This window comes from Solanum lycopersicum, chromosome 1 (genome assembly GCF_036512215.1).
Source record: "Solanum lycopersicum chromosome 1, SLM_r2.1".
NCBI lineage: Eukaryota > Viridiplantae > Streptophyta > Magnoliopsida > Solanales > Solanaceae > Solanum > Solanum lycopersicum.
This window is the reverse complement of record NC_090800.1, coordinates 21,465,301-21,479,310: the sequence shown is the minus strand read 5'-3', so window position 1 is coordinate 21,479,310 and position 14,010 is coordinate 21,465,301. Positions and strand designations below refer to the sequence as shown.

At 40.5% G+C, this 14,010-nt stretch overlaps 1 pseudogene; it reads right to left on the bottom strand.

The window, feature by feature from the left end:
* Window positions 1–322: 322 nt before the first annotated feature.
* Window positions 323–2,960, bottom strand: LOC138341693 (uncharacterized; annotated as a pseudogene).
* Between the last annotated feature and the right edge of the window lie 11,050 nt (window positions 2,961–14,010).

Sequence of the window (14,010 nt, the reverse complement as noted above, 5' to 3'; positions counted from 1 at the left end):
CTTTAAAATATGACATGCATTTGGACTGAACGTTTATCTTTTTGAGTTGTTTGAATCTCAGGAAACAATGTTGCACCTTTCAGTCTAGCCTTGATTTTTATCATGATTGCGCTTATGTCAAGACAAAATGTCATCGTTTGATCAGTAGTGTCTTTCATGATTTTTCACCAATAATACATTCTAATCTTTGTCACTCAACTAACCATCATCTTATAGTGTTCGTAAGGTTTTTCACTCACAAAACTCTCTTCTTTATTTTTTTCCCAAAGTTCACCATATAATGTCTCAACCTTTAGAGAACTGAAGAACATGATTATCTTTCTATTGAGCGATTGGACCGAACCCCCATGAAGGGCTACCTTGTATCCTTTTAGGAATCAGGTCAAATGTAGTTCAATGAACTTTTCATTTTTTTATTTTGTTTTTTTTCGTTTTTTTAGAATTTTTAAATTTTTTTTTAAGAAAGCACCAGACCAGTGGTGTTTGAGATAAAAGAAGATACATTTCTATCTTCTCATCATAAAAATGACAAGGAGTGCTAAATGTAGTATCTCTTGATAGAAACTTCATTGACAATCGTGTCAATCGCCTCTCCCTCCATATCCACCAATTGTAAAGCTCCTTTAAATAACACTTGCTTAATAACATAAGGGCCTTGCTAATATGGAGCAAAATTTCCCTTGGCCTCGACTTGGTGGGGAAGATACGTTTCAAAGCAAGTTGACCCACTTCAAAATTGTTTGGGCGTACTTTCTTATTATAAGCTCGAGCCATCGTCTGCTGATATAATTCACCAAAACAAATTAATGTCAATCGTTTTTCTTCTATCAGTGCTAATTGTTCTAACCTTGATTTAACCCATTCTATATCCTCGATTTGTGATTCAATAATGGTTCGAAAAGAATGGATTTCAACTTCTACGGGTATGACAACCTCAGTTCCATAAACCAATAAGTAGGGAGTTTCACCGACTTACTTACGAATAGTAGTACGATATCCCATGAGAGCAAAGGGTAATTTCTCATGCCACTGTGTAGATCCTTGCACCATTTCCTAAGAATCTTCTTGATGTTTTTATTCGCAACTTCAACAACCCCATTTTCTTTGGGACGATAAGGGGTTGAATGAGGACGAACAATTTTAAATTGCTCACAAACTTTCTTCATCAGGTGGCTGTTGAGATTCATTGCATTGTCTGTAATAATGATTTTTGTTATGCCAAAACGACATATGATGTTGGAATGAACGAAGTCCACCACCACTTTCTTGATAACTAACTTGAACGTGACAACTTCTACCCATTTTGTAAGGTAATCGATGGCAACTAAAATAAATCGATGACTGTTAGATGCTTTCGGCTCTATTTGCCTATTTACTTTTACGTCTATTACCCATGTAACATAAGGCCACGGAGAAAACATAAGATGCAACTCTAATGGGGGAGAGTGAATCAAGTCGCTATGAATTTTGCACTAATGGCACTTGTGAACAAATTGGAAGTAATCTCGCTTTATAATCAACCAAATAGTATCCTGCCCGAATAAACTTTTTTTAGGACGTAACCATTCATTTATGGGCCACATACCCCTAAGAGTACCTCATTCATAATTTTTTCTGCCTCTTGAGTATTCACACATCGTAATAAATTCAAATCTGGAGTCCTTTCATATAAGATATCGCCACTTAAGAAGAACTCATTGGCGAGTCGCCTAATAGTTCTTTTTTAATCTCTATCAGCATGCAGTGGACATTCTCTAGCTTTTATAAACTATTTGGATGTCGTGATACCAAGGCTCACCATCTGCCGCTACCGCAATCATATTGCAATAACCATGTCGATCCCTAACATGTATTTCCAACTGGCCAATGTAGGTATTACCTGGGTATGGAAGCATCGATGCTAGGATGGCCAAAGCATCATCCAACTCATTGTGAAACCTGGGAATATATCTAAATTCAATGGACTTGAACTTATTGATGAGATTTTCTAAACATTGTTTGTACTTTATGATCTTAATATCTCAAGTTTCCCATTTTCCTCGAGCTTGTCGAATAAGCAAGTCGGAATCCCCCAAGACTAAGAGCTCATGTACATCCAAATTTTTTGCCATATTCAAACCTATGTTGTAAGCTTCGTATTCTATTGTGTTGTTGTTATAAAAGAATCGAAGTCGTGTTGTGGCAGGATAATGATAACTGTCTGGTGAGCTAAGAAATGCCCCAATTTCCACTCAATTTTCGTTGACAGCCTCATTAAAATATAATTTCCATACGGGGTGATTATCAGGAATTTCTTCCTCAATAGAGTTGATCTATTCATCAGGGAAGTATGGCTTTAAGGGTTCTTATTCATCATCTGTCACGACCCAAATCCGGGCCGCGAGTGGCACCCACACTTACCCTCATATGTGAGCGAACCAACCAATCTAAACCTTAACATTTCAATATAATATAAACAGAAAGTAATGCGGAAGACTTAAACTCATAAGTAAAAATAAATAATCAACTTCTATAACTCAAAAACTTATCATTATCCCCAGAATCTGGAAGTCATCATCACAAGAACATCTACTTTAAACTACTAATTCTAAGAGTTTCTAAGAAGCTAAAAATACATAAGAAGCTAGTCCATGCCGGAAGTTCAAGGCATCAAGACATGAAGGAGAAGATCCAGTCCAAGCTAGAAGCGTTAGCTCACCCTGACGATCCGGTGTGACGAAGACTGGCTTGAGTTACTGTTGAGTCGAAGATGACGGCACGTTTGCTACACTCCACAAATAACAAGAAGAAAAACATAAAAGTAGAGGTCAGTACAACCCACGGGTTATGAGTAGATATCATCGGTCAACTCAAATTAGAGAACAGTATATATCAAGTAATATCATAAATCAACTATAAAACTCAACATGTAGCAACAACAAGTACTATAATCATCAGTAAGTACCATCAAGTTCATCCATGAGGGCTCAATCCTCAACACCGTACTCATTTGGGAATTAAGTTTTATTAAATTGAGTATATTATCATCTTCCAAGATTCATTATCTTTCTTCCTCTTATGTCGGTACGTGACACTCCGATCCCCTACATGTGTCGGTACGTGTCACTCCGATCCCCTACATATGTCGGAACGTGACACTTCGATCCCCTACATGTGTTGGTACGTGACACTCTGATCCCCTAATTCTATGTGTCGGAACGTGACACTCCGATCCACTAATACTATGTGTCGGAACGTGACACTCTGATCCACTAATATCATTCTGTAAATCATCAAGCCTTCTCTATACCAAGGCATCATCAATCCCATTACTTTAATTCATCAAGCCTTCTTATATACCAAGGCATCATCATTAATAATGTATATTAAAGTTTCTTTTCAAGATTTGGGATTCAATATTTTCATCATGCTTATCTTATCACAATCACATAATCATATTCATGCAAACATACCATTAAGCATATAGTAGGGTATACAATACTACCAATACATATCATTCACTATTGAGAGTTTACTTATGAAAGCATGAAAACCATAACCTACTTCCACCGAAGAGTTGAATCAAGCAAGAATTTTCCCAAAGCTTTGTTTCTCCCTTCCCGTTCGATTCTCTCTCTCTCTCTCTTGTTCTTTCTATTTTCTTTATTCAAACCCTCTTTTACCCTAATTAGTATATAATTAAAAATAAAAAATAGCAATAATACCCCACTAATTAACTTAGGGTTACCTCTTTTAACCCCTCAAGAATTTTAGTTATTAATATAACCCCACGAAATCTATAATTAAGGAAAGAATAGTCCAAAAACGTCCCTTAAAACATCACCAAAAATCCGACTCTGCCTGGGATTTGCGCAACCTGTGACAGGCCGTCGTGCCTGCGACGGTCCGTCCTGCAGGTCGTCGCAAAGTTCAGAGAATGGATTTTCACTAAAGTCTCCGTGACGGTCCGTCACGCCTGTGACGGTCCGTCCTGCCATTCCGTCACAAAGTTCAGAGAGTCGATTTTCAGTACCCAATTTCAGATTTTCTAAGTGTTTTGAAACGAGACCCTGCGACGGTCCGTCGTGCCCTTGACGGTCCGTCGTGGGGTCCGTCGCTTCTGCCAGTTTTTCCAAAATTGAAGTCTGTTGCTCAAAACGACTAAACAGGTCGTTACAATAGATACCAATTTACCCATCGTTCGTCCCCGAACGATCAAAAGAAGGAAAACAAGGGTGAAAAGGAGTACCTGAATCTGTAAACAGATGTGGGTATTTTTCTCGCATATCCGCCTCCTTCTCCCAAGTGGCTTCTTCAACGGGTCGATTCTTCCATTGCACCTTGATGGATGCAATCTCTCTTGACCTCAACTTGCGAACTTCTCTATCTAAAATAGCAACAGGCTCCTCCTCATAAGACAAGTTCTCATCAAGAAAAATTGAATCCCAACGGATGATGTAGTTTCCATCCCCATGGTATCTTTTCAACATCGACACATGGAATACCGGATGCACTCCGGACAGCCCTGGAGGCAAGGCTAACTCATAAGCCACCTCTCGTACTCGCTTAAGTACTTCAAATGGTCCAATGTACCTTGGACTTACTTTACCCCTTTTACCAAACCGCATCACCCCTTTCATTGGTGAAACTTTCAACAAGACTTTTTCACCCTCCATGAACTCTAAGTCTCTAACCTTTCGATCTGCATATTCTTTTTGTCTACTTTGCGCCGCTAGAAGCTTTTCTTGAATAGACTTCACTTTCTCTATCGAATCCCTCAAAAGGTCAGTACCCCAAGGCCTAACCTCAAATGTGTCAAACCAACCAATGGGAGACCTACATCTCCTACAATACAATGCTTCGAATGGAGCCATATCAATGCTTAAGTGATAGCTATTATTGTATGAAAACTCCGCTAAGGGTAGGAAGCTATCCCAATGACCACCAAACTCTATCACACACGCACGAAGCATATTCTCCAACACTTGAATCGTTTGCTCAGACTGACCATCGGTCTGAGGATGGAACGCAGTACTAAGGTCCAACCTAGTACCCAATTCCGCATGCAATGTTTTCCAAAACTTGGAAGTAAACTGCATACCTCTATCTGATATGATGGATGGTGGAACCCCATGCAATCGCACAACTTCCAAGATGTAAAGTTTGGCTAACTTTTCTGCATTGTAAGTCACCTTGACTGGAATGAAATGAGCAGATTTAGTTAACCTATCAACAATCACCCAAATGGAGTCATACTTACCCATTGTCTTCAGAAGACCAACCACAAAATCCATTGCAATTCCTTCCCACTTCCATTCCGGAATGGGCATTCTCTGAAGTGTTCCTCCGGGCCTTTGGTGTTCATACTTTACTTGTTGACAGTTTGGACATTTGGCAATAAAATCCACAATGTCACGCTTCATTCTACTCCACCAAAAGAGTTGCTTTAGGTCACGATACATCTTGGTTGCGCCCGGATGTATAGAATACCTTGAACTATGAGCCTCTGTCAGAATAGTGTTGATCAAACCATCGACGCGGGGTACACATACCCTTCCCTTGATTCACAAAACACCTTCCTCATCGATTTGTGCTTCCTTAGCCTCTTCTCGCAATACTTTATCTTGAATTCTGCGCAGTTTCTCATCATCAGACTGTCTTCCCTTAATCTTGTCAAGAAAGGAAGATCTTGCCTCCACAGAAGCCAACAATCCTCCCCTCTCATTTACTTCTAATCTTATCAAGTCATTAGCTAGAGTTTGAACCTCTCTAGCCAGTGGGCGTCTAGAAGCTTGCAAGTGAGCTAGACTTCCCATGCTTCCCGCCTTTCTACTTAAAGCATCCGCTACAATATTCGCCTTCCCCGAATGATACAAAATAGTGATGTCGTAGTCCTTCAGTAGTTCCATCCATCTCCTCTGTCTTAAGTTCAAATCTTTCTGAGTAAAGACATACTGAAGGCTACGATGATCCGTGTAGACCTCACACTTAACCCCATATAAATACTGTCTCCATTGCTTTAATGCAAACACTACCGCAGCCAATTCCAAATCATGAGTTGGATAATTATGTTCATGCACTTTTAATTGTCTTGAAGCATAAGCAATCACACTCTTCTCTTGCATTAGTACTGCACCCAACCCAGAATAGGATGCATCACAATAAACAATGAAGTTCTTACCCTCTACTGGCAAGGTAAGGATAGGTGCGGTAGTCAACAAAGTCTTGAGCTTCTGAAAGCTTTCCTCACATTCGTCCGACCATACAAATGGAACATTCTGCTTAGTCAAGTTCGTCAATTGGGAAGCAATAGAAGAGAATCCCTTGACAAATCGGCGGTAGTAGCTAGCTAACCCAACAAAGCTCCTTATTTCTGACACATTAGTAGGTCTTACCCAATTCTTCACTGTCTCAATCTTAGAAGGATCCACCATCACTCCATCCTTAGAAACCACGTGCTCCAAAAAGGACACTGCATCTAGCCAAAACTCACACTTAGAGAACTTGGCATAATGCTTTTTCTCCCTCAACATTTCCAATACCATTCTCAAATGCTCTTCATGTTCCTTCTTGCTCTTTGAGTATACCAATATATCATCAATAAATACGATCACGAAGAGGTCCAAATATGGCTTAAAAATCCCGTTCATCAAGCTCATGAACGCAGCAGGGGCATTCGTAAGACCAAAGGACATCACTACAAATTCGTAATGCCCATACCTCGTTCGAAAAGCAGTCTTTGGCACATCCGTAGCCCGTATTTTCAATTGATGATAACCGGATCTCAAGTCAATCTTAAAGAAGACACAAGCACCTTGTAACTGATCGAACAAGTCATCAATGCGGGGAAGAGGATACTTGTTCTTTATGGTTACCTTGTTTAGTTATCTGTAGTCTATACACATTCGAAAACTCCCATCCTTCTTCTTTACAAAAAAAACCGGAGCACCCCAAGAGGATGCACTTGGTCTAATGAAGCCTTTGTTCAATAACTCTTGAAGTTGTGCCTTTAACTCTCTTAACTCCGCGGGAGCCATTCTATAACGGGGTATAGAAATGGGGCGAGTACCGGGTTCAAGATCAATACAGAAGTCAATATCCCTATCCGGTGGCATACCAGGAAGATCTGCAGGGAACACATCCAGAAACTCACAAACTACTGAAACCGACTCAATCGAAGGTACTTGGGTAGTGTCATCCTTGAGATGTGCCAAGAAAGCTAAACACCCTTTACTAATCATTTTCCTAGCACGAAGAAAGGAGACGATGCGGACCGGATTGGAAGTGTAGTCACCCTCCCACACTAACGGGTCTGTCCCAGGCTTGGCTAACGTCACCGTTTTAGCATTACAATCCAAGATTGCAAATTGCGGAGAAAGCCAAGTCATACCCAGAATCACAGCAAAATCATCCATTTCTAAGATAATCAAATCTACATAGGTGTTGCTCCCCACAAAGTTCACCAAACAAGACCTATACACCTTTTCAACTACCACAGACTCACCCACCTGAGTAGAAACACGAATAGGCATATCAAGTAATTCACAATGTAAATTTAGACCATTAGCAAATGAGGAAGATACATAAGAAAACGTGGATCCAGGATCAAACAATACAGAAGCCATGCAATCACAAACCAGAAGATTACCTGTGATGACAACATCAGATGCCTCCGCTTCAGACCGCCCAGGGAAAGCGTAACAATGGGCCCTATCGTTCGTCTGTCCGTTGCCCCTACCATGTTGTGATGTAGTGTCCCCAGTTTTCCCATTACCTCTGCCGTTTTGGTGACCACCATTACCTCGACCACCACGTCCTCCAGAATAATGGCCTCTACCATGACCACCTCTACCTCTAGCTATTGGGGGTCTATAACTTTGTCTGGGACAATTTTTCCTAATATGTCCAATCTCCCCATATCCATAAAATTCTCTGGAGTCAATCATAGGCCTCTCGGAGAAGTGTTGACCGGTCTGAGGTGGTCCCCCAACTACAGTCTGTAGTGAAGACTGAATTGGTCGGACTGAGTAATTTCCCGAACCCTGTCCTCTAGTGTAAGAACCATTAAACTCACCTCCCTTTCGAAGCCTTTTTTATGTCGATGTTGTGGTGAAGTCGTCTGGCTTCACTCCTACCACTTCTTGGAAGGATTTTGCCATTGCCGCTACCTGTAAGGCCGAAATCCGCAATTCTGACCTCAACCCCTTCACAAACCGGTGAATCCGCTCTTGAGGACTGAAACAGAGTTGAGTGACATATCTGGATAGTGCACGGAACTTAGCCTCATAAGCATTAACCGACATCCTACCTTGCTCTAGGCTCAGGAACTCATCCCTTTTCCTATCCCTCAAAGTCCGGGGGATATACTTCTCCATAAACAAGCTAGAGAACGAGGCCCAAGTCATAGGTGGCGCCTCTATTGGTTGACACTCAATATGTGACCGCCACCACATTTTGGCGTTCCCTTGAAACTGATGAGTCACAAACTCCACACCAAACCGTTCTACTATACCCATCTTGTGTAGTAGCTCGTGACAGTCAACCAGAAAATCATAAGCATCCTCCGATTTAGCACCCTTGAAGACCGGAGGTTTCAATTTCAAGAACTTACTGAAAAGTTCATGCTGATCACTTGTCATTACAGGCCCTGTAGTCAGACGAGGAAATGTGCCTATTTCCAATGGAACATCCATGCGGGGAGGCATAGTAGCCGCATGTTGTACCTCCGGAGCCTGAGGTGCTGGTGCAGAAAACACTGGGGGTGTCTGGCCCTGATCAGATAACCCACTAAGATAAGCCAGAACCTGATTGATCATCTCTGGGGTAGGTTGGAGTGGCAATCCCTCATTCTGTACTTGTTCAGTTTCCCCATCCTCCCCTTCTCTTATTACTTCCTCAGTCGGTGGAGGAGTCACTGCCCTAGTATCAGATGGGCTAGGTGCTCGTCCTCTTCCCCTAGAGGACGTCCTCCCACGACCTCTACCACGGCCCCTTGCCGCTGTTATTCCTCGAGCCACAGCCCCAGTGGCTGGCTCAGCTGTTTCTTGTATGGCCGGTGTTGGTGTTGACGTAGTCGTTGCTCTAGTTCTAACCATCTGGGAAAGAGAGTGAAGATGGTCAGATACCAATTCGTATCACCTAGATACCAATTGGACTCAAGTAGTAGCACGAAAGAAAGAATGAAAGAGTGAAATTTTTCCTAAAGTCTTATAGCCTCTCGAAGAAAAGTAAAGGCGTCCCCCTACCGTTCCTTAAGACTCTACTAGACCTGTTCTTGTGTGATGAGACCAACGAACCTAATGCTCTGATACCAAGTTTTGTCACGACCCCAATCTGGGCCGCGAGTGGCACCCACACTTACCCTCCTATGTGAGCGAACCAACCAATCTAAACCTTAACATTTCAATATAATATAAACAGAAAGTAATGCGGAAGACTTAAACTCATAAGTAAAAATAAATAATCAACTTCTATAACTCAAAAACTTATCATTATCCCCAGAATCTGGAAGTCATCATCACAAGAACATCTACTTTAAACTACTAATTCTAAGAGTTTCTAAGAAGCTAAAAATACATAAGAAGCTAGTCCATGCCGGAAGTTCAAGGCATCAAGACATGAAGGAGAAGATCCAGTCCAAGCTAGAAGCGTTAGCTCACCCTGACGATCCGGTGTGACAAAGACTGGCTTGATTTACTGTTGAGTCAAAGATGACGGCACGTTTGTTGCACTCCACAAATAACAAGAAGAAAAACATAAAAGTAGGGGTCAGTACAACCCACGGGTACTGAGTAGATATCATCGGTCAACTCAAATTAGAGAACAGTATATATCAAGTAATATCATAAATCAACTATAAAACTCAACATGTAGCAACAACAAGTACTATAATCATCAGTAAGTACCATCAAGTTCATCCATGAGGGCTCAAGCCTCAACACCGTACTCATTTGGGAATTAAGTTTTATTAAATTGAGTATATTATCATCTTCCAAGATTCATTATCTTTCTTCCTCTTATGTCGGTACGTGACACTCCGATCCCTTACTACTATGTGTCGGTACGTGACACTCCGATCCCCTAATTCTATGTGTTGGAACGTGACACTCCGATCCCCTACATGTGTCGGTACGTGACACTCCGATCCCCTACATGTGTCGGAACGTGACACTCCGATCCCCTACATGTGTCGGTACGTGACACTCCGATCCCCTACATGTGTCGGAACGTGACACTCCGATCCCCTACATGTGTCGGTACGTGACACTCCGATTCCCTAATTCTATGTGTCGGAACGTGACACTCCAATCCACTAATACTATGTGTCGGAACGTGACACTCCGATCCACTAATATCATTCTGTAAATCATCAAGCCTTCTCTATCCCAAGGCATCATCAATCCCATTACTTTAATTCATCAAGCCTTCTTCTATACCAAGGCATCATCATTAATAATGTATGTTAAAGTTTCTTTTCAAGATTTGGGATTCAATATTTTCATCATGCTTATCTTATCACAATCACATAATCATATTCATGAAAACATACAATTAAGCATATAGTAGGGTTTACAATACTACCAATACATATCATTCACTATTGAGAGTTTACTTATGAAAGCATGAAAACCATAATCTACCTCCACCGAAGAGTTGAATCAAGCAAGAATTTTCCCAAAGCTTTGTTTCTCCCTTCCCGTTCGATTCTCTCTCTCTCTCTTGTTCTTTCTATTTTCTTTATTCAAACCCTCTTTCTTTTACCCTAATTAGTATATAATTAAGAATAAAAGATGGCAATAATACCCCACTAATTAACTTAGGGTTACCTCTTTTAACCCCTCAAGAATTTTAGTTATTAATATAACCCCACGAAATCTATGATTAAGGAAAGAATAGTCCAAAAACGTCCTTTAAAACTTCACCAGAAATCCGACTCTGCCTGGGATTTGCGCAACCTATGACGGGCCGTCGTGCCTGCGATGGTCCGTCCTGCAGGTCGTCGCAAAGTTCAGAGAATGGATTTTCACTGAAGTCTTCGTGACGGTCCGTCACGCCTCTGACGGTCCATCCTGCCATTCCGTCACGAAGTTTAGAGAGTCGATTTTCAGTACCCAATTTCAGATTTTCTCTAAGTGTTTTGAAACGAGACCCTGCGACGGTCCGCCGTGCCCTTGACGGTCCGTCGTGGGGTCCGTCGCTTCTGCTAGTTTTTCCAGAATTGAAGTCTGTTGCTCAAAACGACTAAACAGGTCGTTACATCATCAATCGGATTCTTTAGCAGATGATCGGCCAACGCTTGTGTTTTCATGGCGGTGCAAGTAACATACACAAAGTCAAATTCGGGCGACCCAAGTTAAAGCACAACATGTTTTTTTCTAATAGAGTGTACTTTGCCTCATAGAATGTGAACTTTTTGCTCAAGTAATAAATAACATGTTCCTTTTCCCCTGTGACGTCATGTTGTCCTAGAATGCAATCAAAGGAATTATCCATCACCGAGAGGTATAAAAACAAAGGCCTACAGGCTCTGCGGGGACTAGTACCGGAGGATTTGCTAAATATTCATTAATTTTGTTAAAAGCCTTTTGACACTCCCTTGTACATTTAATAGCAGCATCCTTTTTAAATAACTTGAATATCGGCTCGCATGTAGTAGAGAGTTGAGCGATGAATCGACTGATATAGTTTAACCTTCCCAGAAAACTCATGACTTCATTTCTAGTTTTTGAAGGTGGAAATTCTCGAATGGACTTTATCTTGGAGGGGTCTAATTCAATGCCTCTTCGGCTAACTATAAAACCCAACAGCTTGCCTGATGGAAATCCAAATGCACATTTAGCCGGATTAAGCTTTAGATTGTACTTTCTCAACCTTACGAAAAATTTTCTTAGACCACGCACATGGTCAATTAGCGTTCTAGACTTAATGATGATATCATTGACATATACCTCAACTTCTTTATGCATCATGTCATGGAATATGGTAGTCATAGATATCATGTAGGTTGTCCCTGCATTTTTTAGACCAAATGTCATGACTCTATAACAATATGTACCCCACGGGGTGGTGAAACCAACTTTTTCTGCATCTTTTTCATCCATGAGAATTTAGTGATATCCGGCATAGCAGTCCATGAAAGATTGAATCTCGTGTTTAGCACAATGTCAACAAAGATATGAATGTTGGTAGTGGAAAATTGTCTTTTGGACTTTCTTTGTTCAAATCTCTATAATCAACACAAACTCTGATCTTTCCATCCCTTTTTGTTACTGGCACAACATTAGCCAACCAAGTAGTGTATTGGACGACCCTGATCACTTTTGCACTCAGTTGCTTCATGATTTCCTCTTTGATTTTATCGCTCATATTTATGTTAAATTTTCTCTGCTTTTGCTGGACAGGTGGAAAATCAAGATGTATAGGAAGTTTGTGAACTACCAGATCAGCACTTAACCCCGGAATGTCATCGTATGACCAAGCGAAGACATCTTTGTATTCAATTAAAACTTGAATTATGTTGTCCCAAATATTTTGATCGACATGAATACTTATCTTTATTTCTTTCACTTCTTCAGGAGTTCCCAAATTAACCACCCCTGTTTCACTTAAATTAGGTTTAGGCTTATTTTTAAATTGATCCAAACCCTTTTTTATTTCTTCTTCAGCTTCATCTTCATTTTATTCCTTAGCCTTAGGATTCATTGTTATGAGATCAGACAACTTTTTAGGATCTATTGTGAACTCCGCATGCATGTCATATTATTAAAGTTAAAGTAACTGAAAATGAAAAAAAGATGACAAATATTAGAAAGAGTAGGAACAAAGAAGATGACTAGAACTTCCTTGCTTTGAATGGGAAAGGATATAAGGGTTAACAACAAAGTGAAACAGCTATAATGTTTGAATTACAACCCTGAGAATAATCCAAGAAAATAAAATAAAAAAATAGCAAAACAAAAACTACCAGGACTCCTTTCTTGTAGGGAGAGGAGTGACTTTCCAGTTATTGAGTTGGACATTCGGGCCAATAAACTGCACATCCATATGACTAGTACCCTTACCCCTCTGAGTCATGTTTACCTCATAAAACATTTCCTTGATACCTTGAAATATTTCATCCACATCATTTTGGATAGGTAAGTCTGGACACAGTTCACCTCGAGATATAATGAAAGATTAAGCAATATGGGGGATCGACTTCAAAAGATTCCAAGTATTTCTTTTATGATCTTTTGCCCATTTTCTATAAAATCTAGTTGGATTGGAACCCAAACCGAATGTATCTTTATTACCCATTGGATTGATAGGATTCACAGTTCCTTGCAACGACAAACCTAACCCCTCTCCGGGTTAATATCCATTTTGTACCATTTGAGACACCACCATGATTGAAGTAGATGACAGATGAGGTTTGAGGATAGACTTTCCTTCTAAGAACTGATTAACCGTTTCCAAAGCCTAATAGTTGAGGGATTCACAACCTCTTTTAGCCTTAATGCTTGGTATTGAAGGATCTTGTGGTAATTGGGAGATCATCTTCACCATGGACAATGATTTCTTGTTTGTCATGCTCAAACTTGACCATTTGGTGTAGAGTGGATGGCAAAGCTCTAGTCATGTGGATCCATGGCCTACCCCAAAGCAGATTGTAAGACATATTCATGTAAATAACTTGGAAAGTGATTCCAAACTCCGTTGATCCAATTGTAACAATTAAGTATATTTCACCAAGAGTATCCCGTTTTGCACAATCAAATGCCCGTACACAAACATTATTAGTACGAATTCTATCGTTGCTGATTTCAAGCTTTGTAGAGTGGAAAGAGGGCATATGTCTACACCCGATCCTCCATCAACCATGACTCTCTTCACATAGTGTTCTTCACATTTCACGGTTAAATGAAGAGCCCTATTATGTCCAGATCCTTCCAAGGGCAATTCATCATCAGTGAAAGTGATTCTATTTACCTCAAAAATTCGACTGATCATCTTTTCCAAGTCACCTACTGTAATATTTTTCTGAGATATGTG